This window comes from Pseudophryne corroboree, unplaced genomic scaffold (genome assembly GCF_028390025.1).
Source record: "Pseudophryne corroboree isolate aPseCor3 unplaced genomic scaffold, aPseCor3.hap2 scaffold_572, whole genome shotgun sequence".
In the NCBI taxonomy this organism is placed as follows: Eukaryota; Metazoa; Chordata; class Amphibia; order Anura; family Myobatrachidae; genus Pseudophryne; species Pseudophryne corroboree.
The window spans coordinates 40,059-65,200 of NW_026970171.1; the positions used below are offsets into that span (position 1 = coordinate 40,059).

General features: G+C 44.7%; 12 non-coding genes across 12 annotated transcripts; all 12 read right to left on the reverse strand.

Moving 5' to 3' along the window:
- Nucleotides 1-4,555: 4,555 nt before the first annotated feature.
- On the reverse strand, nucleotides 4,556-4,718 carry LOC135033549 (U1 spliceosomal RNA). The gene has a single exon (XR_010228907.1). It is a non-coding gene; the product is annotated as a U1 spliceosomal RNA (small nuclear RNA).
- A 145-nt stretch (nucleotides 4,719-4,863) lies between these two features.
- LOC135033514 (U1 spliceosomal RNA) lies at nucleotides 4,864-5,027 on the reverse strand. The gene has a single exon (XR_010228874.1). It is a non-coding gene; the product is annotated as a U1 spliceosomal RNA (small nuclear RNA).
- Nucleotides 5,028-5,688: 661 nt separating this feature from the next.
- On the reverse strand, nucleotides 5,689-5,851 carry LOC135033502 (U1 spliceosomal RNA). The gene has a single exon (XR_010228862.1). It is a non-coding gene; the product is annotated as a U1 spliceosomal RNA (small nuclear RNA).
- Nucleotides 5,852-6,003: 152 nt separating this feature from the next.
- LOC135033540 (U1 spliceosomal RNA) lies at nucleotides 6,004-6,167 on the reverse strand. The gene has a single exon (XR_010228899.1). It is a non-coding gene; the product is annotated as a U1 spliceosomal RNA (small nuclear RNA).
- Nucleotides 6,168-21,144: 14,977 nt separating this feature from the next.
- LOC135033505 (U1 spliceosomal RNA) lies at nucleotides 21,145-21,307 on the reverse strand. Its single transcript, XR_010228865.1, has one exon. It is a non-coding gene; the product is annotated as a U1 spliceosomal RNA (small nuclear RNA).
- Nucleotides 21,308-21,459: 152 nt separating this feature from the next.
- Nucleotides 21,460-21,623, reverse strand: LOC135033535 (U1 spliceosomal RNA). Its single transcript, XR_010228894.1, has one exon. It is a non-coding gene; the product is annotated as a U1 spliceosomal RNA (small nuclear RNA).
- A 671-nt stretch (nucleotides 21,624-22,294) lies between these two features.
- LOC135033497 (U1 spliceosomal RNA) lies at nucleotides 22,295-22,457 on the reverse strand. Its single transcript, XR_010228858.1, has one exon. It is a non-coding gene; the product is annotated as a U1 spliceosomal RNA (small nuclear RNA).
- Nucleotides 22,458-22,609: 152 nt separating this feature from the next.
- Nucleotides 22,610-22,773, reverse strand: LOC135033526 (U1 spliceosomal RNA). Its single transcript, XR_010228886.1, has one exon. It is a non-coding gene; the product is annotated as a U1 spliceosomal RNA (small nuclear RNA).
- Nucleotides 22,774-23,444: 671 nt separating this feature from the next.
- Nucleotides 23,445-23,607, reverse strand: LOC135033504 (U1 spliceosomal RNA). The gene has a single exon (XR_010228864.1). It is a non-coding gene; the product is annotated as a U1 spliceosomal RNA (small nuclear RNA).
- A 152-nt stretch (nucleotides 23,608-23,759) lies between these two features.
- On the reverse strand, nucleotides 23,760-23,923 carry LOC135033534 (U1 spliceosomal RNA). Its single transcript, XR_010228893.1, has one exon. It is a non-coding gene; the product is annotated as a U1 spliceosomal RNA (small nuclear RNA).
- Nucleotides 23,924-24,593: 670 nt separating this feature from the next.
- On the reverse strand, nucleotides 24,594-24,756 carry LOC135033555 (U1 spliceosomal RNA). The gene has a single exon (XR_010228913.1). It is a non-coding gene; the product is annotated as a U1 spliceosomal RNA (small nuclear RNA).
- Nucleotides 24,757-24,908: 152 nt separating this feature from the next.
- Nucleotides 24,909-25,072, reverse strand: LOC135033522 (U1 spliceosomal RNA). Its single transcript, XR_010228882.1, has one exon. It is a non-coding gene; the product is annotated as a U1 spliceosomal RNA (small nuclear RNA).
- Nucleotides 25,073-25,142: the final 70 nt, after the last annotated feature.

The following is a 25,142-nucleotide window of genomic DNA, read 5'->3' on the forward strand; positions in this document are numbered from 1 at the left end:
TGCGCATTGGAAAATTCAGAGCTATGCCGTGTAGATGATGGCCTAACAGGAGGCTTTAAAATTTTCTTTCTAGTTTCCTTCGTTTGGGAGAAAAATGCAAAGGTACAAGACAGCTTTTCCTTGCCAATATCTCTCTTTTGCAAAGAGCTACGCATTGGAAAATTCAGGGCTATACCGTGTAGATGAAGCACTAACAGGAGGCTTTAAAATTTTCATTCTAGTGTCCTTCATTTGGGAGAAAAATCCATTGGTACAAGACAGCTTTTCCTTGCCAATATCTCTCTTTTGCACAAAGCTGCGCATTGGAAAATTCAGGGCTATGCCGTGTAGATGATGGCCTAACAGGAGGCTTTAAAATTTTCTTTGTAGTGTCCTTCGTTTGGGAGAAAAATGCAAAGGTACAAGACAGCTTTTCCTTGCCAATATCTCTCTTTTGCAAAGAGCTGCGCATTGGAAAATTCAGGGCTATGCCGTGTAGATGATGGCCTAACTGGAGGCTTTAAAATTTTCTTTCTAGTGTCCTTCGTTTGGGAGAAAAATGCAAAGGTACAAGACAGCTTTTCCTTGCCAATATCTCTCTTTTGCAAAGAGCTGCGCCTTGGAAAATTCAGGGCTATGCCGTGTAGATGATGGCCTAACAGGAGGCTTTAAAATTTTCTTTCTAGTGTCCTTCGTTTGGGAGAAAAATGCAAAGGTACAAGACAGCTTTTCCTTGCCAATATCTCTCTTTTGCAAAGAGCTACGCATTGGAAAATTCATGGCTATACCGTGTAGATGATGCCCTAACAGGAGGCTTTAAAATTTTCATTCTAGTGTCCTTCGTTTGGGAGAAAAATCCAATGGTACAAGACAGCTTTTCCTTGCCAATATCTCTCTTTTACAAAGAGCTGCGCATTGGAAAATTCAGGGCTATGCCGTGTAGATGATGGCCTAACAGGAGGCTTTAAAATTTTCTTTCTAGTTTCCTTCGTTTGGGAGAAAAATGCAAAGGTACAAGACAGCTTTTCCTTGCCAATATCTCTCTTTTGCAAAGAGCTGCGCATTGGAAAATTCAGGGCTATGCCGTGTAGATGATGGCCTAACAGGAGGCTTTAAAATTTTATTACTAGTGTCCTTCGTTTGGGAGAAAAATGCAAAGGTACAAGACAGCTTTTCCTTGCCAATATCTCTCTTTTGCAAAGAGCTACGCATTGGAAAATTCAGGGCTATACCGTGTAGATGAAGCACTAACAGGAGGCTTTAAAATTTTCATTCTAGTGTCCTTCATTTGGGAGAAAAATCCATTGGTACAAGACAGCTTTTCCTTGCCAATATCTCTCTTTTGCACAAAGCTGCGCATTGGAAAATTCAGGGCTATGCCGTGTAGATGATGGCCTAACAGGAGGCTTTAAAATTTTCTTTGTAGTGTCCTTCGTTTGGGAGAAAAATGCAAAGGTACAAGACAGCTTTTCCTTGCCAATATCTCTCTTTTGCAAAGAGTTGCGCATTGGAAAATTCAGGGCTATGCCGTGTAGATGATGGCCTAACTGGAGGCTTTGAAATTTTCTTTCTAGTGTCCTTCGTTTGGGAGAAAAATGCAAAGGTACAAGACAGCTTTTCCTTGCCAATATCTCTCTTTTGCAAAGAACTGCGCATTGGAAAATTCAGGGCTATGCCGTGTAGATGATGGCCTAACAGGAGGCTTTAAAATTTTCTTTCTAGTGTCCTTCGTTTGGGAGAAAAATGCAAAGGTACAAGACAGCTTTTCCTTGCCAATATCTCTCTTTTGCAAAGAGCTGCGCATTGGAAAATTCAGGGCTATGCCGTGTAGATGATGGCCTAACAGGAGGCTTTAAAATTTTCTTTCTAGTGTCCTTCGTTTGGGAAAAAAATGCAAAGGTACAAGACAGCTTTTCCTTGCCAATATCTCTCTTTTGCAAAGAGCTACGCATTGGAAAATTCAGGGCTATACCGTGTAGATGAAGCACTAACAGGAGGCTTTAAAATTTTCATTCTAGTGTCCTTCGTTTGGGAGAAAAATGCAAAGGTACAAGACAGCTTTTCCTTGCCAATATCTCTCTTTTGCAAAGAGCTGCGCATTGGAAAATTCAGGGCTATGCCGTGTAGATGATGGCCTAACAGGAGGCTTTAAAATTTTCTTTCTAGTGTCCTTCGTTTGGGAGAAAAATGCAAAGGTACAAGACAGCTTTTCCTTGCCAATATCTCTCTTTTGCAAAGAGCTGCGCATTGGAAAATTCAGGGCTATGCCGTGTAGATGATGGCCTAACAGGAGGCATTAAAATTTTCTTTCTAGTGTCCTTCGTTTGGGAGAAAAATCCAATGGTACAAGACAGCTTTTCCTTGCCAATATCTCTCTTTTGCACAAAGCTGCGCATTGGAAAATTCAGGGCTATGCCGTGTAGATGATGGCCTAACAGGAGGCTTTAAAATTTTCTTTCTAGTGTCCTTAGTTTGGGAGAAAAATGCAAAGGTACAAGACAGCTTTTCCTTGCCAATATCTCTCTTTTGCAAAGAGCTGCGCATTGGAAAACTCAGGGCTATGCCGTGTAGATGATGGCCTAACAGGAGGCTTTAAAATTTTCTTTCTAGTGTCCTTCGTTTGGGAGAAAAATGCAAAGGTACAAGACAGCTTTTCCTTGCCAATATCTCTCTTTTGCAAAGAGCTGCGCATTGGAAAATTCAGGGCTATGCCGTGTAGATGATGGCCTAACAGGAGGCTTTAAAAAAATTTTTCTAGTGTCCTTCGTTTGGGAGAAAAATGCAAAGGTACAAGACAGCTTTTCCTTGCCAATATCTCTCTTTTGCAAAGAGCTGCGCATTGGAAAATTCAGGGCTATGCCGTGTAGATGATGTCCTAACAGGAGGCTTTAAAATTTTCTTTCTAGTGTCCTTCGTTTGGGAGAAAAATGCAAAGGTACATGACAGCTTTTCCTTGCCAATATCTCTCTTTTGCAAAGAGCTGCGCATTGGAAAATTCAGGGCTATGCCGTGTAGATGATGGCCTAACAGGAGGCTTTAAAATTTTCTTTCTAGTGTCCTTCGTTTGGGAGAAAAATGCAAAGGTACAAGACAGTTTTTCCTTGCCAATATCTCTCTTTTGCAAAGAGCTGCGCATTGGAAAATTCAGGGCTATGCCGTGTAGATGATGGCCTAACAGGAGGCTTTAAAATTTTCTTTCTAGTGTCCTTCGTTTGGGAGAAAAATGCAAAGGTACAAGACAGCTTTTCCTTGCCAATATCTCTCTTTTGCAAAGAGCTGCGCATTGGAAAATTCAGGGCTATTCCGTGTAGATGATGGCCTAACAGGAGGCTTTAAAATTTTCTTTCTAGTGTCCTTCGTTTGGGAGAAAAATGCAAAGGTACAAGACAGCTTTTCCTTGCCAATATCTCTCTTTTGCAAAGAGCTGCGCATTGGAAAATTCAGGGCTATGCCGTGTAGATGATGGCCTAACAGGAGGCTTTAAAAAAATTTTTCTAGTGTCCTTCGTTTGGGAGAAAAATGCAAAGGTACAAGACAGCTTTTCCTTGCCAATATCTCTCTTTTGCAAAGAGCTGCGCATTGGAAAATTCAGGGCTATGCCGTGTAGATGATGGCCTAACTGGAGGCTTTAAAATTTTCTTTCTAGTGTCCTTCGTTTGGGAGAAAAATGCAAAGGTACAAGACAGCTTTTCCTTGCCAATATCTCTCTTTTGCAAAGAGCTACGCATTGGAAAATTCAGGGCTATACCGTGTAGATGAAGCACTAACAGGAGGCTTTAAAATTTTCATTCTAGTGTCCTTCGTTTGGGAGAAAAATGCAAAGGTACAAGACAGCTTTTCCTTGCCAATATCTCTCTTTTGCAAAGAGCTGCGCATTGGAAAATTCAGGGCTATGCCGTGTAGATGATGGCCTAACAGGGCTGGGGAGGGCCGCTGCTCAGGCACATCTCTGTCAAGTAAAGAAGATTCAACTGAGGCAGCACAAGGGAACTCTCATCTGGGGACAACAACTGCAGGGAGAACACATATTTTCAGATGAACATGGGAGGGCAGAAGGCTGCCTAATACTGAAGCACCCCCAAACAACAAACCAAATGCAACAACTAGTGCAAGCATTCCTGGGGGAAGGCTGCAGCAGATGGATTTGCATATGGTGATGTCATCCAAGCAGTGGGTCAAAGTTGGCTTCAACCCTCGTCTGCATATGAAAAGAGAAAAGGGGCGTGCAGGGCATGGCGGCCTTTTGCGGCGATTGGATGACCCCTAGTTCGCATTAAACACATCCACCCTCCTTCGGTGTGGGGCTCATGTTGGCTATGCCCCAGCCCCTGAAGCATTCAAGCTGATTTCTTGCAGCAGCTAGGCACTGTAACAGCTCCAGAGCTGCTCTGTAAGGCAAGTAAAAGGGCGTGGGCCCTGCAGCACTACCTGTAGTTCGCATTGTGCGTTGGAAGGCACAAATTAAGCAGACGGGAGAAGTCAGGATAGTGCGCAAGGGCATAGAAGGGAGCGGCTCAAGAAAAAAGAAGTGGAAATAGACAGCAAACTAGGCTGGAGAGAGACCTGAGACAAAGAGATCTGAATTATACGAGAGCCGACCAGGGGAAACACAAATTATGCAGTCAAGTTTCCCACATTTGGGGAAATCGCAGGAGCAGCACACCCAGAGTGCAATGGGTGAGACTTGCCCTGGGAGAAGCACCTTCATGATCATAGTATCTCACCTGGCAGGTAAGTAGGATTTGGGATAGTTCTGGGGAGGGTCGCTGCTCGGGCTGTCAAGTGAAGTAGATCCAACTGAGGCAGCACAAGGAAACTCTCGATAGAAGAACAAGGCTAGAGGAAGATCTGAGACAAAGAAATCTGACTTTTACCAGAGCTGACCAGAGGAAAGAACAAACACAGTCCCCCACTACCACAAATAATGCAGTCGAGTTTCCCACATTTGGGGAAATCATAGGGGTCAGCATACCCAGAATGCAATGAATGAACCTCACCCTGGGAGAACAATCTTCATGACCATGGTATCTCCTATGCAAAATAAGTATGACTTAGGATAGGGCTGGGGAGGGCCGCTGCTCAGGCACATCTCTGTCAAGTAAAGGAGATTCAACTGAGGCAGCACAAGGGAACTCTCATCTGGGGACAACAACTGCAGGGAGAACACATATTTTCAGATGAACATGGGAGGGCAGAAGGCTGCCTAATACTGAAGCACCCCCAAACAACAAACCAAATGCAACAACTAGTGCAAGCATTCCTGGGGGAAGGCCTGCAGCAGATGGATTTGCATATGGTGATGTCATCCAAGCAGTGGGTCAAAGTTGGCTTCAACCCTCGTCTGCATATGAAAAGAGAAAAGGGGCGTGCAGGGCATGGCGGCCTTTTGCGGCGCTTGGATGACCCTTAGTTCGCATTAAACACCTCCACCCTCCTTCGGTGTGGGGCTATGCCCCAGCCCCTGAAGCATTCAAGCTGATTTCTTGCAGCAGCTGGGCACTGTAACAGCTCCAGAGCTGCTCTGTAAGGCAAGTAAAAGGGTGTGGGCCCTGCAGCACTACCTGTAGTTTGCATTGTGCGTTGGAAGGCACAAAGTAAGCAGACGGGAGAAGTCAGGATAGTGCGCAAGGGCATAGAAGGGAGCAACTCAAGAAAAGAGAAGTGGAAACAGACAGCAAACTAGGCTGGAGAGAGACCTGAGACAAAGAGATCTGAATTATACGAGAGCCGACCAGGGGAAACACAAATTATGCAGTCAAGTGTCCAACATTTGGGGAAACCGCAGGAGCAGCACACCCAGAGTACAATGGGTGAGCCTTGCCCTGGGAGAAGCACCTTCATGATCATAGTATCTCACCTGGCAGGTAAGTAGGAGTTGGGCTAGAGCTGGGGAGGGTCGCTGCTCGGGCACCCCCCTGTCAAGTGAAGGAGATCCAACTGAGGCAGCACATGGAAACTCTCGAAAGAAGAACAAGGCTGGAGGAAGATCTGAGACAAATAAATCTGACTTTTACCAGAGCTGACCAGAGGAAAGCACAAACACAGTCCCCCACTACCACAAATAATGCAGTCGAGTTTCCCACATTTGGGGAAATCACAGGGGTCAGCATACCCAGAATGCAATGAATGAACCTCACCCTGGGAGAACAATCTTCATGACCATGGTATCTCCTATGCAAAATAAGTATGATTTGGGATAGGGCTGGGGAGGGCCGCTGCTCAGGCACATCTCTGTCAAGAATTTATAAAGTCTATACATATATATAACCAAATGTCAATATATATATATAGAACCCAGCGCTCCTATCAAAACTTATCTATTTCACCAATTTGTTGCTTATTTAATCTTTATACATCTATTAATTTTCACCATATATTATAAAATGCTGCTCCCATAGGTAGTACTGTTCTACCAATAATAAACCAAATTTTAAAGATAATCACACTTGTTATCAAGGGAGCGCAAAAAATAAAATATACAAGCTCCTTATTTTTAAAAAATATATATAGACAGAAGAAACCCACATTCAATAAAATACAATGGAGTCAACATATATAGGCACCACTATCCATATCTAAATGTAATCAGGATCTATTTCATATTGCCCTTGATGACAACGGAATGTTTATTAAAGGGTCCACAAAATCCTACTGGATACAGCTGTTGTAATTTAATCGTTTGTAACCCTACCTTGAACGAGAGCTGTCTATGTATTCTATTAAGGGATGGTTACCTAATAGCTGTGCCTCCACTCAAGCTATGTGTAGTATTTAACTACCGTTAAGGCTTGATTGAGTAAGCCTGATCTCTATCCTTAGGGGATGATTCCCTTATATCATAGATATATTATCTAATATACCTGTCTCTTTCTTCCAGGATCTTCAGATCAACTTCCAGACGGACCAGACACACATGGAAAGTATAACACTTTAATGACCAGTACCAAATGGATTAAGTATACATTAACATTTCATCAATTACACATTCCCCTTTAAGTCATTAATCCATGCTAACCCCCTGTCAATTAGGCCTATACACAGTACCTGCATGCAATACAACAAATCCTTTTTCTTTTCAAGACACCCTTAGGTGTTAGAGTGACCCGGGTACTCTTAATATGATAGTGCACTATAAGGGCCCATAAACTTCCTAAAAATAACAGCAGTTAATACAGAATGTCTGACACTATGTTTTAGTATCAACTATCAGTTCTCCCTTCAGTTAAAGAGAAAGATGTTTGGCTCAGTCTACTTATGGTAGCGATTACTTTCTCCTATAAGGTTACTTATAGTTCCTCCTTGGCAGATAACAGAAAGTATCTATTTAGCTCATAGATAGTAACATCAACAGTTGATTACCAAGGAATCTGTATCCTTTCCTCAGTAAAAATGTTACTGTAGTTGTCCAGTATTAAACTAAACTCCTAAGAAGCTGGTATGATAAACCTTTGTTATGCTGCGTCCTTGTGTCCATTTGAAGTAGCTGATGCTTTCTATATTTCAGAGCATATATAGCTTTTCGATTCCTGTATGCCTCAAATTATTGTTGTCTCTTAGGATGAGTCTATATTAAATATATCTGCAAGAGATGGTTTCTCTTATCATAGTCACAGCGAGCTCAAATCCTTTAACTTTATAACTAATAGTCTCTTACGTGTCAGTCCTTCTTACGGGTTCACGAATATACATATAACACAGTTGTATTAAAGTGCCACAAGCTAGTCCTTGAATCGGGATGATATTCTAATCCTTTGTGGCTAAGAGGCTTTAACATCCATCTAATGTCACTGTAGTATGGCTACCTTTAATGTCCTTGACTCTAATTCTGCTAATTCAGGGGCATAAATACACACATTAGGTGGCAGCTTTAGGGTGTTACTTTCTATTTAGCGCTGCGGAACAATGTCTCTGGCTCTCCTTTGACTGATGTGATGCTGATATATGGGGGAGTTTTAAAACTATTTATGAAGCGTTAAACAGTTCAAGTTTCACTCCACTCCTCCTGTTACATATATATACCCAGTGCTTTCTACCTTCTCCTTAGCACTATGATTAAGCCATACATGGAACTGTAATTATAGGTCACTCTGACTACTGTGACCCATTACTATCCTCCTGCTTAATAGCCATTATTGCGGCCTAGCCCTGGAGTACTTAGTCCCAATATGAAATTGACTATGTACAATAGTCACCTATGGCTTGCTGTGCTTAGTGTAGGGGTAATATAAATGGCTGGATTATGCACTCACACTTCTACCATCTAGTGATGCTGCTGCAGGATGCTCCCCCGACTCCTCCCTTACACTTACAGCCACACAGAATGGAGCCTCTGCTGCTGGTCCTGGCTTCTTTGTTGTGGCTGTCAGAGTCTGTGCCGGTAATAGGTAGGAAGGAACCCTCTCTGTGTCCCTGTCACAGATGTGCCCTTCCAATACTGCTGGGTGAGTTGACTAGCGCTGATCTTGGGTTCTATGAACAGTTCTGAGTCTCAATGCTGCTGTCACCACCTTTACAGTAAGGAAGCCCTGTTCTGGCTTCACACACTAAGCCCCCTCCGGCCGCCACAATGTATACCGCTCAGCTCTAATGCGGGCGACGGCCGGAGCAGCAAAAAACTATGTCCTCTCACCAAGGGATATGCAGTCTCTATCTCAGCTACACTCACAGCACCTCTCCACTCCTCTCTAGTAGTCACATGACCCACTCTGAGGTGATGCCCCGCCCACTGGCAATCACCTCACTAGGTGATTGACAGTTAGGAGCACAAGGACATTAACCCTTTAGATACACTGTGAAACCATAAAATAAGCCTTCATTGTATTCACCACTACATTTACATCAATGTACATACAATTACATATATGTGAACTGTATTATTTACCTCACAACATGCATACAGTATTACAACATCCATTAACTTTTATATGAATAATATATATGCTTATACTCCATTTTAGTCACCATATTATAACTACCTCAGTATAAGTGTTGTTTAAACCCTAAATCAGGGTTACATTTCTCCCCCTGGTGCATTGTCACTGTTTAACATCTTTAGGTGCCAATGCACCATCTACCTTACTCACTATGCTAAAATAGTATATATTCATTCACATCCATTAGCAAGCCACCTCATCTCAACCATTTTAACTGTTGGCCAAATAGGGAGGGATGGAACTACATAGCCTTCATGCCTCCCAGGGATAGTGTTCTCTGATCGTGCTGGTTTCCCTTGCTCTTCTACACCTGATTTATTGACTTCTTTTAGTACTGGACTTCGGATGGAAGATTTAAGAGATTGTGCTAGGGTAAAGTTATCATGTACCTCACTACGATTTTCACTGAGACTAGTTTCTTTCTCTGACGAAGCTTCTAAAGTTATCAAGTCTTTAGCATCTGAATTTTCCGTTTCTTGATCCTGGGACTGATTTACTCTACCATTGAATCTCGAGAGAGGTCGGTAATGTAAGGTTGTAGAAGGATGACATGGAGCTGGATCTCTCCCTTGCCTTTGTTCTGAATATGCACTCCCTTCATCAACCACTTTTTCTCGTGGTTGATAACAATAACTGTATGATCCTCGTCGGTTTGGAGCAAATCGACTCCCTTTCACTGGTACTCCACCTATGCCAGTCACATTTGCTGCATGTACACCCTTTTCCCCTTCCAACACTTCAAATTCTACTTTCTCTCCATCTCCTACACTGTACAACAGTTTTAGGGGGTTATTCTTCGTTATGGATGTCCAATGTACAAATATGTCTTCTCCGGTGTCATGCCTTTTAATGAAGCCATAGCCTTTCTTCACATGGAACCATATTACTGTGCAATTCATTTTAAGAGACATATACTGTGTCCCTTTACTATCAACTTTATTCATAGAAGATTGTCTCAGCAATATACCATCCACTACCTCAGTCTGTAATGCTATGTCCTTAGTATCCGGTCGCATAGAAAATTCATGGATACGGTCTTCAGGACAGTTGTTTAGGAAGTTGGCATCCTTGAGTATTTTATTCTCAGATTCTAGCTGAGACAGTCTTTCTTTCATTTCATTCAGACAAATATGATCCTCCTTTTCAGTTTCTTTACCCACTTCCAATAATTCAGACAACTCAGTTATTTTTGATTCCAGAGAATGAATATTGTCTTCCTGCTGCTGGTACATTATCAACTTTTGTTGCTCCTGATCCACTCTGGTTTGTCTTTCATCAGATGCCATGGTTTCCATCTCTCTCTGTATAAACCAAAGTTCTCTCTCAAGCTCTTTGTTCCTCTCATCAATTTTGGTGTTAAACATCTGTTCTTCTTTTAGCTTCCATTGGGTTTCATCTAGAACCTCCAACAACTGATGTTTAGACCTGTCCAGTGCTATATGTCTTATCACCTCTATCGGGGTCTGTAGATCCACTGGGCTATCTCTTCTTGTTGGTTCCTCAATGGAAGTTGGAAACCGGGAAAGCAGGTCCTTCTGTTGATCTTTTGGAAGAGCTAATACTAATTGTCCATGTTTCTTATAATCCTCAGCTATTTGCTTTAGCACAGTTTCTAATCTCTGTATACCTACATCTATCTTCACTTCCCCTGGAACTCTCTCTTTCAGTGGTAGAACATTCTTATCTCCTTTCATTCCATAATCCATGTTAGCGACCAAAGTATGAGCAAGGTTGTCACTAACACCTCCCTCACTATCCTTTAGGTGGGGATCAAGTTTGACTTTCTTGTCCTTTGATTTTTTCTTTCTCTTCTCCAACTCTACAGGGACATCTAATATTTTTTCATTTTTCACACCTAGGTTATTTACAAAAGTTCCCACAAACTTGCATGTCACCTCTTCCTTTAAGCCTGGTCCCTTACGGTACTCTTGTTTGTCCATACTTTTACATTCTCTAATGGCTTCAACTCTCCCAACTGATACAGCAATGGCTTTATGTCCAACCTTCTCCCTGTTCCTTTGCTTCTTTCCCATATTTGTATTTTATTTTTAGGGATGTGAGGACTTTATCAATAATAATTAATGGCAGCTGACACCTGTGGTGTAACAGGGCCTGAGTGTAACTTCTATCTCACGCGGTGCCTCCAAATGTAACCCTACCCTCATTACCTTGAACGAGAGCTGTCTATGTATTCTATTAAGGGATGGTTACCTAATAGCTGTGCCTCCACTCAAGCTATGTGTAGTATTTAACTACCGTTAAGGCTTGCTTGAGTAAGCCTGATCTCTATCCTTAGGGGATGATTCCCTTATATCATAGATATATTATCTAATATACCTGTCTCTTTCTTCCAGGATCTTCAGATCAACTTCCAGACGGACCAGACACACATGGAAAGTATAACACTTTAATGACCAGTACCAAATGGATTAAGTATACATTAACATTTCATCAATTACACATTCCCCTTTAAGTCATTAATCCATGCTAACAGCCTGTCAATTAGGCCTATACACAGTACCTGCATGCAATACAACAAATCCTTTTTCTTTTCAAGACACCCTTAGGTGTTAGAGTGACCCGGGTACTCTTAATATGATAGTGCACTATAAGGGCCCATAAACTTCCTAAAAATAACAGCAGTTAATACAGAATGTCTGACACTATGTTTTAGTATCAACTATCAGTTCTCCCTTCAGTTAAAGAGAAAGATGTTTGGCTCAGTCTACTTATGGTAGCGATTACTTTCTCCTATAAGGTTACTTATAGTTCCTCCTTGGCAGATAACAGAAAGTATCTATTTAGCTCATAGATAGTAACATCAACAGTTGATTACCAAGGAATCTGTATCCTTTCCTCAGTAAAAATGTTACTGTAGTTGTCCAGTATTAAACTAAACTCCTAAGAAGCTGGTATGATAAACCTTTGTTATGCTGCGTCCTTGTGTCCATTTGAAGTAGCTGATGCTTTCTATATTTCAGAGCATATATAGCTTTTCGATTCCTGTATGCCTCAAATTATTGTTGTCTCTTAGGATGAGTCTATATTAAATATATCTGCAAGAGATGGTTTCTCTTATCATAGTCACAGCGAGCTCAAATCCTTTAACTTTATAACTAATAGTCTCTTACGTGTCAGTCCTTCTTACGGGTTCACGAATATACATATAACACAGTTGTATTAAAGTGCCACAAGCTAGTCCTTGAATCGGGATGATATTCTAATCCTTTGTGGCTAAGAGGCTTTAACATCCATCCAATGTCACTGTAGTATGGCTACCTTTAATGTCCTTGACTCTAATTCTGCTAATTCAGGGGCATAAATACACACATTAGGTGGCAGCTTTAGGGTGTTACTTTCTATTTAGCGCTGCGGAACAATGTCTCTGGCTCTCCTTTGACTGATGTGATGCTGATATATGGGGGAGTTTTAAAACTATTTATGAAGCGTTAAACAGTTCAAGTTTCACTCCACTCCTCCTGTTACATATATATACCCAGTGCTTTCTACCTTCTCCTTAGCACTATGATTAAGCCATACATGGAACTGTAATTATAGGTCACTCTGACTACTGTGACCCATTACTATCCTCCTGCTTAATAGCCATTATTGCGGCCTAGCCCTGGAGTACTTAGTCCCAATATGAAATTGACTATGTACAATAGTCACCTATGGCTTGCTGTGCTTAGTGTAGGGGTAATATAAATGGCTGGATTATGCACTCACACTTCTACCATCTAGTGATGCTGCTGCAGGATGCTCCCCCGACTCCTCCCTTACACTTACAGCCACACAGAATGGAGCCTCTGCTGCTGGTCCTGGCTTCTTTGTTGTGGCTGTCAGAGTCTGTGCCGGTAATAGGTAGGAAGGAACCCTCTCTGTGTCCCTGTCACAGATGTGCCCTTCCAATACTGCTGGGTGAGTTGACTAGCGCTGATCTTGGGTTCTATGAACAGTTCTGAGTCTCAATGCTGCTGTCACCACCTTTACAGTAAGGAAGCCCTGTTCTGGCTTCACACACTAAGCCCCCTCCGGCCGCCGCAATGTATACCGCTCAGCTCTAATGCGGGCGACGGCCGGAGCAGCAAAAAACTATGTCCTCTCACCAAGGGATATGCAGTCTCTCTCTCAGCTACACTCACAGCACCTCTCCACTCCTCTCTAGTAGTCACATGACCCACTCTGAGGTGATGCCCCGCCCACTGGCAATCACCTCACTAGGTGATTGACAGTTAGGAGCACAAGGACATTAACCCTTTAGATACACTGTGAAACCATAAAATAAGCCTTCATTGTATTCACCACTACATTTACATCAATGTACATACAATTACATATATGTGAACTGTATTATTTACCTCACAACATGCATACAGTATTACAACATCCATTAACTTTTATATGAATAATATATATGCTTATACTCCATTTTAGTCACCATATTATAACTACCTCAGTATAAGTGTTGTTTAAACCCTAAATCAGGGTTACACGTTACTTTCCAATTGTAATTGATACATTAAATTCCTTCTTGTGGATGAACAGCAACAGTTGTAACCAACGCCTCTTTTCTCTAACGTCCTAAGTGGATGCTGGGGACTCCGTAAGGACCATGGGGAATAGCGGCTCCGCAGGAGACTGGGCACATCTAAAGAAAGCTTTAGGACTATGTGGTGTGCACTGGCTCCTCCCCCTATGACCCTCCTCCAAGCCTCAGTTAGATTTCTGTGCCCGACGAGAAGGGTGCACACTAGGGGCTCTCCTGAGCTTCTTAGTGAAAGTTTTAGTTTAGGTTTGTTATTTTCAGTGAGACCTGCTGGCAACAGGCTCACTGCATCGAGGGACTAAGGGGAGAAGAAGCGAACTCACCTGCGTGCAGAGTGGATTGGGCTTCTTGGCTACTGGACATTAGCTCCAGAGGGACGATCACAGGCCCAGCCTGGATGGGTCCCGGAGCCTCGCCGCCGGCCCCCTTACAGAGCCAGAAGAGCGAAGAGGTCCGGAAAAATCGGCGGCAGAAGACGTTCCTGTCTTCAATAAGGTAGCGCACAGCTGTGCGCCATTGCTCTCAGCACACTTCATACTCCGGTCACTGAGGGTGCAGGGCGCTGGGGGGGGCGCCCTGAGACGCAATAAAACATGATAAAAATACCTTACATGGCAAAAAATACATCACATATAGCTCCTGGGCTATATGGATGCATTTAACCCCTGCCAGAATATACAGAAAAACGGGAGATAAGGCCGCCGAAAAGGGGGCGAAGACTATCTCCTCAGCACACTGGCGCCATTTTCCCTCACAGCTCAGTTGGACGGAAGCTCCCTGGCTCTTCCCTGCAGTCACTACACTACAGAAAGGGTTAAAAAAAAGAGAGGGGGGCACTAATTAGGCGCAGTATTAAAACATACAGCAGCTATAAGGGGAAAAACACTTATATAAGGTTATCCCTGTATATATATATATAGCGCTCTGGTGTGTGCTGGCATACTCTCCCTCTGTCTCCCCAAAGGGCTAGTGGGGTCCTGTCCTCTATCAGAGCATTCCCTGTGTGTGTGTGCTGTGTGTCGGTACGTTTGTGTCGACATGTATGAGGAGAAAAATGATGTGGAGATGGAGCAGAGTGTCTGTAACAGTGATGTCACCACCTAGGGGGTCGACACCTGAGTGGATGTACTGTTGAAAATTACATGACAGTGTCAGCTCTGTATAAAAAAACAAAAAAAAAAAACAGTGGTTGACATGAGACAGCCGGCTACTCAGCTTGTGCCTGTCCAGACGTCTCATAGGCCGTCAGGGGCTCTAAAGCGCCCGTTACCTCAGATGGCAGATACAGACGCCGACACGGATACTGACTCCTGTGTCGACGGTGAAGAGACAACCGTGATTTCCAGTAGGGCCACACATTACATGATTGAGACAATGGAAAATGTTTTATACATTTCTGATAATACGAGTACCACCAAAAAGGGGTATTATGTTCGGTGAGGGAAAAACTACCTGTAGTTTTCCTGAATCTGAGAAATAAAATGAGGTGTGTGATGATGCGTGGGTTTCCCCCCGATAACAATTGATAATTTCTTAAAAAGTATTGGCTGTATACCCTTTCCCGCCAGAGGTTAGGGTGCGTTGGGAAACACCCCCTAGGGGGGATAAGGCACTCACACGCTTGTAAGAACAAGGGCTCTACCCTCTCATGAGATGGCCGCCCTTAAGGATCCTGCTGATAGAAAGCAGGAGGGTATCCAAAAATGTATTCACACACATACTGGTGTTATACTGCGACCAGCAATCGCCTCAGCCTGGAGGTGCAGTGCTGGGTTGGCATGGTCGGATTCCCTGACTGGAAATATTGATATCCTAGATAAGGATAGTATATTATTGCCTATAGAGCATTTAAAAGATGCATTTCTATATATGCATGATGCACAGCGGAATATTTGCCGACTGGCATCAAGTATAAGTGCGTTGTCCAATTCTACCAGTAAAATGGTCAGGTGATGCGGATTCCAAACGGCATTTGGAAGTATTGCCTTTGAAAGGGGACATTTGGGGTCGGTATTTTAGACCTGGTGGCCACGGCAACAACTGGGAAATCCACGTTTGTACCCCAGGTCGCCTCTCAAAATAAGACGCCGTATTATCAGGCGCAGTCCTTTGTTGGCAAGCGGACAAAAGGTTCCTCTTTTCTGCTCGTGACAGAGGGAGAGGAAAAAGGCTGAAGAGATTAGCCAGTTCCCAGGAACAGAAACCCTTTCCCGCCTCTGCCAAGCCCTCAGTATGACGCTAGGGCCTTACAAGCTCAGGCACGGTGGGGGCCCGTTCTCAATGAATTTCAGTGCGCAGTGGGCTCACTCGCAAGTAGACCCCTGGATCCTTCAGGTAATATCTCAAGGGTACATATTGGAATTCGAGACGTCTCCCCCTCGCCGTTTCCAAAAGTCGGCTTTACCGACGTCTCCCTCTGACAGGGAGGCAGTTTTGGAAGCCATTCACAAGCTGTATTCCCAGCAGGTGATAATCAAGGTACCCCTCCTGCAACAGGGAACGGGGTATTATTCCACACTATTGTGGTACCGAAGCCAGACGGCTCGGTGAGACCGATTCTAAATCTAAAATCTAAAATCTTTGAACACTTACATACAGAGGTTCAAATTCAAGATTGAGTCACTCAGAGCAGTGATTGCGAACCTGGAAGAAGGGGACTACATGATGTCTCGGGACATCAAGGATGCTTACCTTCATGTCAAAATTTACCCTTCTCACCAAGGGTACCTCAGGTTATGGTACAGAACTGTCACTATCAGTTCAGACGCTGCCGTAGGGATGGTCCACGGCACCCCGGGTCTTTACCAAGGTAATGGCCGAAATGATATCCCTTCGAAGGAAGGGAATTTTAGTTATCCCTTACTTGGACGATTCCCTGATAAGGGTAAGATCCAGGGAACAGTTGGAAGTCGGTGTAGCACTATCTCAGGTAGTGTTGCGGCAGCACGATTGGATTCTCAATATTCCAAAATCGCAGCTGGTTCCGACGACTTGTCTTCTGTTTCCTAGGGATGTTCCTGGACACAGTCCAGAAAAAAGGTGTTTCTCCCGGAAGAGAAAGCCAGGGAGTTATCCGAGCTAGTCAGGAACCTCCTAAAACCGAACCAAGTCTCAGTGCATCAATGCACAAGGGTTCTGGGTAAAAATGGTGGCTTCCTACGAAGCAATCCCATTCGTTAGATTCCACGCAAGAACTTTCCAGTGGAACCTACTGGACAAATGGTCCGGGTCGCATTTTCAGATGCATCAGCGGATAACCCTGTCACCAAGGACAAGGGTATCCATCCTGTGGTGGTTGCAGAGTGCTCATCTTCTAGAGGGCCGCAGATTCGGCATTCAGGACTGGGTCCTGGTGACCACGGATGCCAGCCTGCGAGGCTGGTGAGCAGTCACACAGGGAAGGAATATCCAGGGCTTAGGGTCAAGCCTGCATACATCACTTCACATAAATATCCTGAAGCTAAGGGCCATTTACAATGCTCTAAGCTTAGCAAGACCTCTGCTTCAAGGTCAGCCGGTGTTGATCCAGTCGGACAACATCATGGCAGTCACCCACGTAAACAGACAGGGTGGCACAAGAAGCAGGAGGGCAATGGCAGAAGCTGCAGGGATTCTTCGCTGGGCGGAAAATCATGTGATAGCACTGTCAACAGTATTCATTCCGGGAGTGGACAACTGGGAAGCAGACTTCCTCAGCACGACCTCCACCCGGGAGAGTGGGGACTTCACCCAGAAGTCGTCCACATGATTAAAAAACTCGACAGGTATTGCGCCAGGTCAAGAGACCCTCAGGCAATAGTTGTAGACGCTCTGGTAACACCGTGGGTGTACCAGTCAGTGTATGTGTTCCCTCCTCTGCCTCTCATACCCAAGGTACTGAGATTGATAAGATGGAGAGGAGAAAGCACTATATTCGTGGCTCCGGATTGGCCAAGAAGGACTTGGTAACCGGAACTTCAAGAGATGCTCACGGAGGATCCGTGGCCTCTACCTCTAAGAAGGGACCTGCTCCAGCAAGGACCCTGTCTGTTCCAAGACTTACCGCGGCTGCGTTTGACGGCATGCCGGTTGAACACCGGATCCTGAAGGAAAAAAGGCATTCCGGATGAAGTCATCCATATCCTGATCTAAAGCCAGGAAGGATGTAACCGCAAAAACATTATCACCGCAATTGGCGAAAATATGTTGCGTAGTGCGAGGCCAGTAAGGCCCGATGGAGGAAATTCAACTGGGTCGATTCCTACATTTCCTGCAAACAGGAGTGTCTATGGGCCTGAAATTGGGGTCCATTAAGGTTCAGATTTCGGCCCTGTCAATTTTCTTCCAAAAAAGAACTAGCTTCAGTCCCTGAAGTTTAGACGTTTGTAAAAGGGGTACTGCATATACAGCCTCCTTTTGTGCCTCCAGTGGCAATTTGGGATCTCAATGTAGTTTGGGTTCCAAAAGTCACATTGGTTTGAACCACTGAAATCTGTGGAGTTAAAATATCTCACATGGAAAGTGGTCATGCTGTTGGCCCTGGCCTGGGCCAGGCGCGTGTCAGAATTGGCGGCTTTATCCTGTAAAAGCCCTTATCTGATTTTCCATTCGGACAGGGCGGAATTGAGGACTCGTCCTCAGTTTCTCCCTAAGGTGGTTCCAGCGTTTTCACCTGAACCAACCTATTGTGGTGCCTGCGGCTACTAGGGACTTGGAGGAATCCAAGTTGCTGGATGTTGTCAGGGCCCTGAAAATATGTTTCCAGGATGGCTGGAGTCAGGAAATCTGACTCGCTGTTTATCCTGTATGCACCCAACAAGCTGGGTGCTCCTGCTTCTAAGCAGACTATTGCTCGTTGGATTTGTAGTACAATTCAGCTTGCACATTCTGTGGCAGGCCTGCCACAGCTAAAATCTGTAAAAGCCCGTTCCACAAGGAAAGTGGGCTCATCTTGGGCGGCTGCCCGAGGGGTCTCGGCTTTACAACTTTGCCGAGCAGCTACTTGGTCAGGGGCAAACACGTTTGCTAAATTCTACAAATTTGATACCCTGGCTGAGGAGGACCTGGAGTTCTCTCATTCGGTGCTGCAGAGTCATCCGCACTCTCCCGCCCGTTTGGGAGCTTTGGTATAATCCCCATGGTCCTTACGGAGTCCCCAGCATCCACTTAGGACGTCAGAGAAAATAAGAATTTACTTACCGATAATTCTATTTCTCATAGTCCGTAGTGGATGCTGGGCGCCCATCCCAAGTGCGGATTGTCTGCAATACTTGTACATAGTTATTGTTACAAAAATCGGGTTATTATTGTTGGGAGCCATCTTTTCAGAGGCTCCTCTGTTATCATGCTGTTAACTGGGTTCAGATCACAGGTTGTACGGTGTGATTGGTGTGGCTGGTATGAGTCTTACCCGGGATTCAAAATCCTTCCTTATTGTGTACGCTCGTCCGGGCAAAGTATCCTAACTGAGGCTTGGAGGAGGGTCATAGGGGGAGGAGCCAGTGCACACCACATAGTCCTAAAGCTTTCTTTAGATGTGCCCAGTCTCCTGCGGAGCCGCTATTCCCCATGGTCCTTACGGAGTCCCCAGCATCCACTACGGACTATGAGAAATAGAATTATCGGTAAGTAAATTCTTATTATTTACTGCAGTTAAAGTTCATATGTAACTCACGTGAGTAATGAAAGAAAACAGGGGGAGAGCGCTGTGATGGTTGGTGAAACACAGCGGTATGCTACGACCCCCGTTAACCGTGGCTGGATCTTATTGGCACTCGCGGTCGGGATATTTCTCCCTGCCGTGGGGTAGAGACCTCCTTTTGCTCGGTCTCAAATTGCTTTTTCCCCTTCACCGCTGTCTTTACATCAGACGTCCGCCGTGATGTAGCTCGTTCATGAACGGGCTTATATCTCAGCAATCAGAGTGTCCGGTAATCACCTTTCTTACGCGTTTCTCCGCTGTTATCCAAGAGCGGTTTCGTCAGAGGATACATCAGCAGCCTAGCAGGCTCTTTTTAAAATGCACCGGACCAATAGCATTACTAATTAGTTGATTGGATACATACATGTACTAATTGGATGCATACATGTAATGACTCACATATGGAACAACTTTCTAATTGCAATTGCACATATAAAGGCATTTCATAATATAAAAATAAGCAACATGGTGATTAAAAATAATAATAATAAAATAAGCAACAAGGTGGTTTAAAAAATAACAGAAAATATATAATCTATATACAGATTAACCTATAATCTTTCAATCAATACCTCATATCTATAATCACATATACATAATTCAGAGACTCAGCACTAAGGATCCCCATTTACTTATATAAAACCTTTTAGGGTAACATAAATCCATGCCACTACTAAAGCAGTTCTTGTGGCGCAGGGGAAACATCAAATGCACTCTATGCAGCTAGTCCCATGTTCGAATCCAACCCGCTCAGCTTAACATCCATATTATTTATTTACTTTTAATGGGATCATTCTATCAATTCATTTTTACCTTTAATTTTTGTTAATATTATTTCTATATTTCATTATTTTAACCCCTGGAATAACTACATTGCTGTTTAAACAACAAAAAGAATTGAAGAAAAAATAAATATTAAACAGACAATTTAAGGATTCGAAGATTTAAATATTTAAAGATTTTAAAATTTAAAACAGGGAGGGGGGGGGAGGGAGGGGGGCCTTTTGGGAGAAGGAGGGGGAAAAAATAAAAATAGAAAAAAAAAATATATATATAGAACCAAGAGAAAGTGTAAAAAGAGGATGGAGGAAGAAATCTGATGTTCATCATTACTAGTGGATTTTACTAAAGAACTTTAAAGGAACACACACAACAGGATTATACAGTTTCATCCTAAGAGGAAAGCTGTTTCCAAAATAGCTACTTCTAATAATTTTGTTTATTTATTAAACATACAATAAATGGATATTCAATAAATAATATATTAGGTAAATCAATAGATAAAATCTTCAGAGACTGCCAATGTTGTTCAGTTCGATGCTCTCATTCAGACCATCAGGTGTAAGGGTACCCAAAGAAAAAATCCAAAATGCCTCCCTTGTCAAGTAAAGGAGATTCAACTGAGGCAGCACAAGGGAACTCTCATCTGGGGACAACAACTGCAGGGAGAACACATATTTTCAGATGAACATGGGAGGGCAGAAGGCTGCCTAATACTGAAGCACCCCCAAACAACAAACCAAATGCAACAACTAGTACAAGCATTCCTGGGGGAAGGCCTGCAGCAGATGGATTTGCATATGGTGATGTTATCCAAGCAGTGGGTCAAAGTTGGCTTCAACCCTCGTCTGCATATGAAAAGAGAAAAGGGGCGTGCAGGGCATGGCGGCCTTTTGCGGCGCTTGGATGACCCCTAGTTCGCATTAAACACCTCCACCCTACTTCGGTGTGGGGCTCATGTTGGCTATGCCCCAGCCCCTGAAGCATTCAAGCTGATTACTTGCAGCAGCTGGGCACTGTAATAGCTCCAGAGCTGCTCTGTAAGGCAACTAAAAGGGTGTGGGCCCTGCAGCACTACCTGTAGTTCGCATTGTGCGTTGGAAGGCACAAAGTAAGCAGACGGGAGAAGTCAAGATAGTGCGCAAGGGCATAGAAGGGAGTGGCTCAAGAAAAGAGAAGTGGAAACAGACAGCAAACTAGGCTGGAGAAAGACATGAGACAAAGAGATCTGAATTATACGAGAGCCGACCAGGGGAAACACAAATTATGCTGTCAAGTTTCCCACATTTGGGGATATCGCAGGAGCAGCACACCCAGAGTGCAATTGGTGAGCCTTGCCCTGGGAGAAGCACCTTCATGATCATAGTATCTCACCTGGCAGGTAAGTAGGAGTTGGGCTAGAGCTGGGGAGGGTCGCTGCTCGGGCACCCCCCTGTCAAGTGAAGGAGATCCAACTGAGGCAGCACAAGGGAACTCTCGAAAGAAGAACAAGGCTAGAGGAAGATCTGAGACAAAGAAATCTGACTTTTACCAGAGCTGACCAGAGGAAAGCACAAACATAGTCCCCCACTACCACAAATAATGCTGTCAAGTTTACCACATTTGGGAAAATAACAGGGGTCAGCATACCCAGAATGCAATGAATGAACCTCACCCTGGGAGAACAATCTTCATGACCATGGTATCTCCTATGCAAAATAAGTATGATTTGGGATAGGGCTGGAGAGGGCCGCTGCTCAGGCACATCTCTGTCAAGTAAAGGAGATTCAACTGAGGCAGCACAAGGGAACTCTCATCTGGGGACAACAACTGCAGGAGGTACACATATTTTCAGATGAACATGGGAGGGCAGAAGGCTGCCTAATACTGAAGCACCCCCAAACAACAAACCAAATGCAACAACTAGTGCAAGCATTCCTGGGGGAAGGCCTGCAGCATATGGATTTGCATATGGTGATGTCATCCAAACAGTGGGTCAAAGTTGGCTTCAACCCTCGTCTGCATATGAAAAGATAAAATTGGCATGCAGGGCATGGCGGCCTTTTGCGGTGCTTGGATGACCCCTAGTTCGCATTAAACACCTCCACCCTCCTTCGGTGTGGGGCTCATGATGGCTATGCCCCAGCCCCTGAAGCATTCAAGCTGATTTCTTGCAGCAGCTGGGCACTGTAACAGCTCCAGAGCTGCTCTGTAAGGCAAGTAAAAGGGTGTGGGCCCTGCAGCACTACCTGTAGTTTGCGTTGTGTGTTGGAAGGCACAAAGTAAGCAGACGGGAGAAGTCAGGATAGTGCGCAAGGGCATAGAAGGGAGCAACTCAAGAAAAGAGAAGTGGAAACAGACTGCAAATTAGGCTGGAGAGAGACCTGAGACAAAGAGATCTGAATTATACGAGAGCCGACCAGGTGAAACACAAATTATGCAGTCAAGTGTCCAACATTTGGGGAAACCGCAGGAGTAGCACACCCAGAGTGCAATGGGTGAGCCTTGCCCTGGGAGAAGCACCTTCATGATCATAGTATCTCACCTGGCAGGTAAGTAGGAGCTGGGCTAGAGCTGGGGAGGGTCGCTGCTCGGGCACCCCCCTGTCAAGTGAAGGAGATCCAACTGAGGCAGCACAAGGGAACTCTCGAAAGAAGAACAAGGCTAGAGGAAGATCTGAGACAAAGAAATCTGACTTTTACCAGAGCTGACCAGAGGAAAGCACAAACACAGTCCCTCACTACCACAAATAATGCAGTCCAGTTTCCCACATTTGGGGAAATCACAGGGGTCAGCATACCCAGAATGCAATGAATGAACCTCACCCTGGGAAAACAATCTTCATGACCATGGTATCTCCTATGCAAAATAAGTATGATTTGGGATAGAGCTGGGGAGGGCCGCTGCTCAGGCACATCTCTGTCAAGTAAAGGAGATTCAACTGAGGCAGCACAAGGGAACTCTCATCGGGGGACAACAACTGCAGGGAGAACACATATTTTCAGATGAACATGGGAGGGCAGAAGGCTGCCTAATACTGAAGCACCCCCAAACAACAAACCAAATGCAACAACTAGTGCAAGCATTCCTGGGGGAAGGCCTGCAGCAGATGGATTTGCATATGGTGATGTCATCCAAGCAGTGGGTCAAAGTTGGCTTCAACACTCATCTGCATATGAATAGAGAAGAGGGGCGTGCAGGGCATGGCGGCCTTTTGCGACGCTTGGATGACCCCTAGTTCGCATTAAACACCTCCACCCTCCTTCGGTGTGGGGCTCATGTTGGCTATGCCCCAGCCCCTGAAGCATTCAAGCTGATTTCTTGCAGCAGCTGGGCACTGTAACAGCTCCAGAGCTGCTCTGTAAGGCAAGTAAAAGGGTGTGGGCCCTGCAGCACTACCTGTAGTTCGCATTGTGCGTTGGAAGGCACAAAGTAAGCAGACGGGAGAAGTCAGGATAGTGCGCAAGGGCATAGAAGGGAGCGGCTCAAGAAAAGAGAAGTGGAAACAGACAGCAAACTAGGCTGGAGAGAGACCTGAGACAAATACATCTGAATTATACGAGAGCCGACCAGGGGAAACACAAATTATGCAGTCAAGTTTCCCACATTTGGGGAAATCACAGGGGCAGCACACCCAGAGTGCGATGGGTGAGCCTTGCCCTGGGAGAAGCACCTACATGATCATAGGATCTCACCTGGCAGGTAAGTAGGAGTTGGGCTAGAGCTGGGGAGGGTCGCTGCTCGGGCACCCCCCTGTCAAATGAAGGAGATCCAACTGAGGCAGCACAAGGGAACTCTCGAAAGAAGAACAAGGCTAGAGGAAGATCTGAGACAAAGAAATCTGACTTTTACCAGAGCTGACCAGAGGAAAGCACAAACACAGCCCCCCACTACCACAAATAATGCAGTCGAGTTTCCAACATTTGGGGAAATCACAGGGGTCAGCATAAACAGAATGCAATGAATGAACCTCACCATGGGAGAACAATCTTCATGACCATGGTATCTCCTATGCAAAATAAGTATGATTTGGGATAGGGCTTGGGAGGGCCGCTGCTCAGGCACATCTCTGTCAAGTAAAGGCGATTCAACTGAGGCAGCACAAGGGAACTCTCATCTTGGGACAACAACTGCAGGGAGAACACATATTTTCAGATGAACATGGGAGGGCAGAAGGCTGCCTAATACTGAAGCACCCCCAAACAACAAACCAAATGCAACAACTAGTGCAAGCATTCCTGGGGAAGGCCTGCAGCAGATGGATTTGCATATGGTGATGTCATCCAAGCAGTGGGTCAAAGTTGGCTTCAACCCTCGTCTGCATATGAAAAGAAAAAAGGGATGTGCAGGGAATGGCGGCCTTTTGCGGCGCTTGGATGACCCCTAATTCGCATTAAACATCTCCACCCTCCTTCGGTGTGGGGCTCATGATGGCTATGCCCCAGCCCCTGAAGCATTCAAGCTGATTTCTTGCAGCAGCTGGGCACTGTAACAGCTCCAGAGCTGCTCTGTAAAGCATGTAAAAGGGTGTGGGCCCTGCAGCACTACCTGTAGTTTGCATTGTGCGTTGGAAGGCACAAAGTATACAGACAGGAGAGGTCAGAATAGTGCGCAAGGGCATAGAAGGGAGCGGCTCAAGAAAAGAGAAGTGGAAACAGACAGCAAACTAGGCTGGAGAGAGACCTGAGACAAAGAGATCTGAATTATACAAGAGCCCACCAGGGGAAACACAAATTATGCAGTCAAGTTTCCCACATTTGGGGAAATCACAGGGGCAGCACACCCAGAGTGCAATGGGTGAGCCTTGCCCTGGGAGAAGCACCTACATGATCATAGTATCTCACCTGGCAGGTAAGTAGGAGTTGGGCTAGAGCTGGGGAGGGTCGCAGCTCGGGCACCCCCCTGTCAAGTGAAGGAGATCCAACTGAGGCAGCACAAGGGAACTCTCGAAAGAAGAACAAGGCTAGAGGAAGATCTGAGACAAAGAAATCTGACTTTTACCAGAGCTGACCAGAGGAAAGCACAAACACAGTCCCCCACTACCACAAATAATGCAGTCAAGTTTCCCACATTTGGGGAAATCACAGGGGTCAGCATACCCAGAATGCAATGAATGAACCTCAACCTGGGAGAACAATCTTCATGAGCATGGTATCTCCTATGCAAAATAAGTATGATTTGGGATAGAGCTGGGGAGGGCCGCTGCTCAGGCACATCTCTGTCAAGTAAAGGAGATTCAACTGAG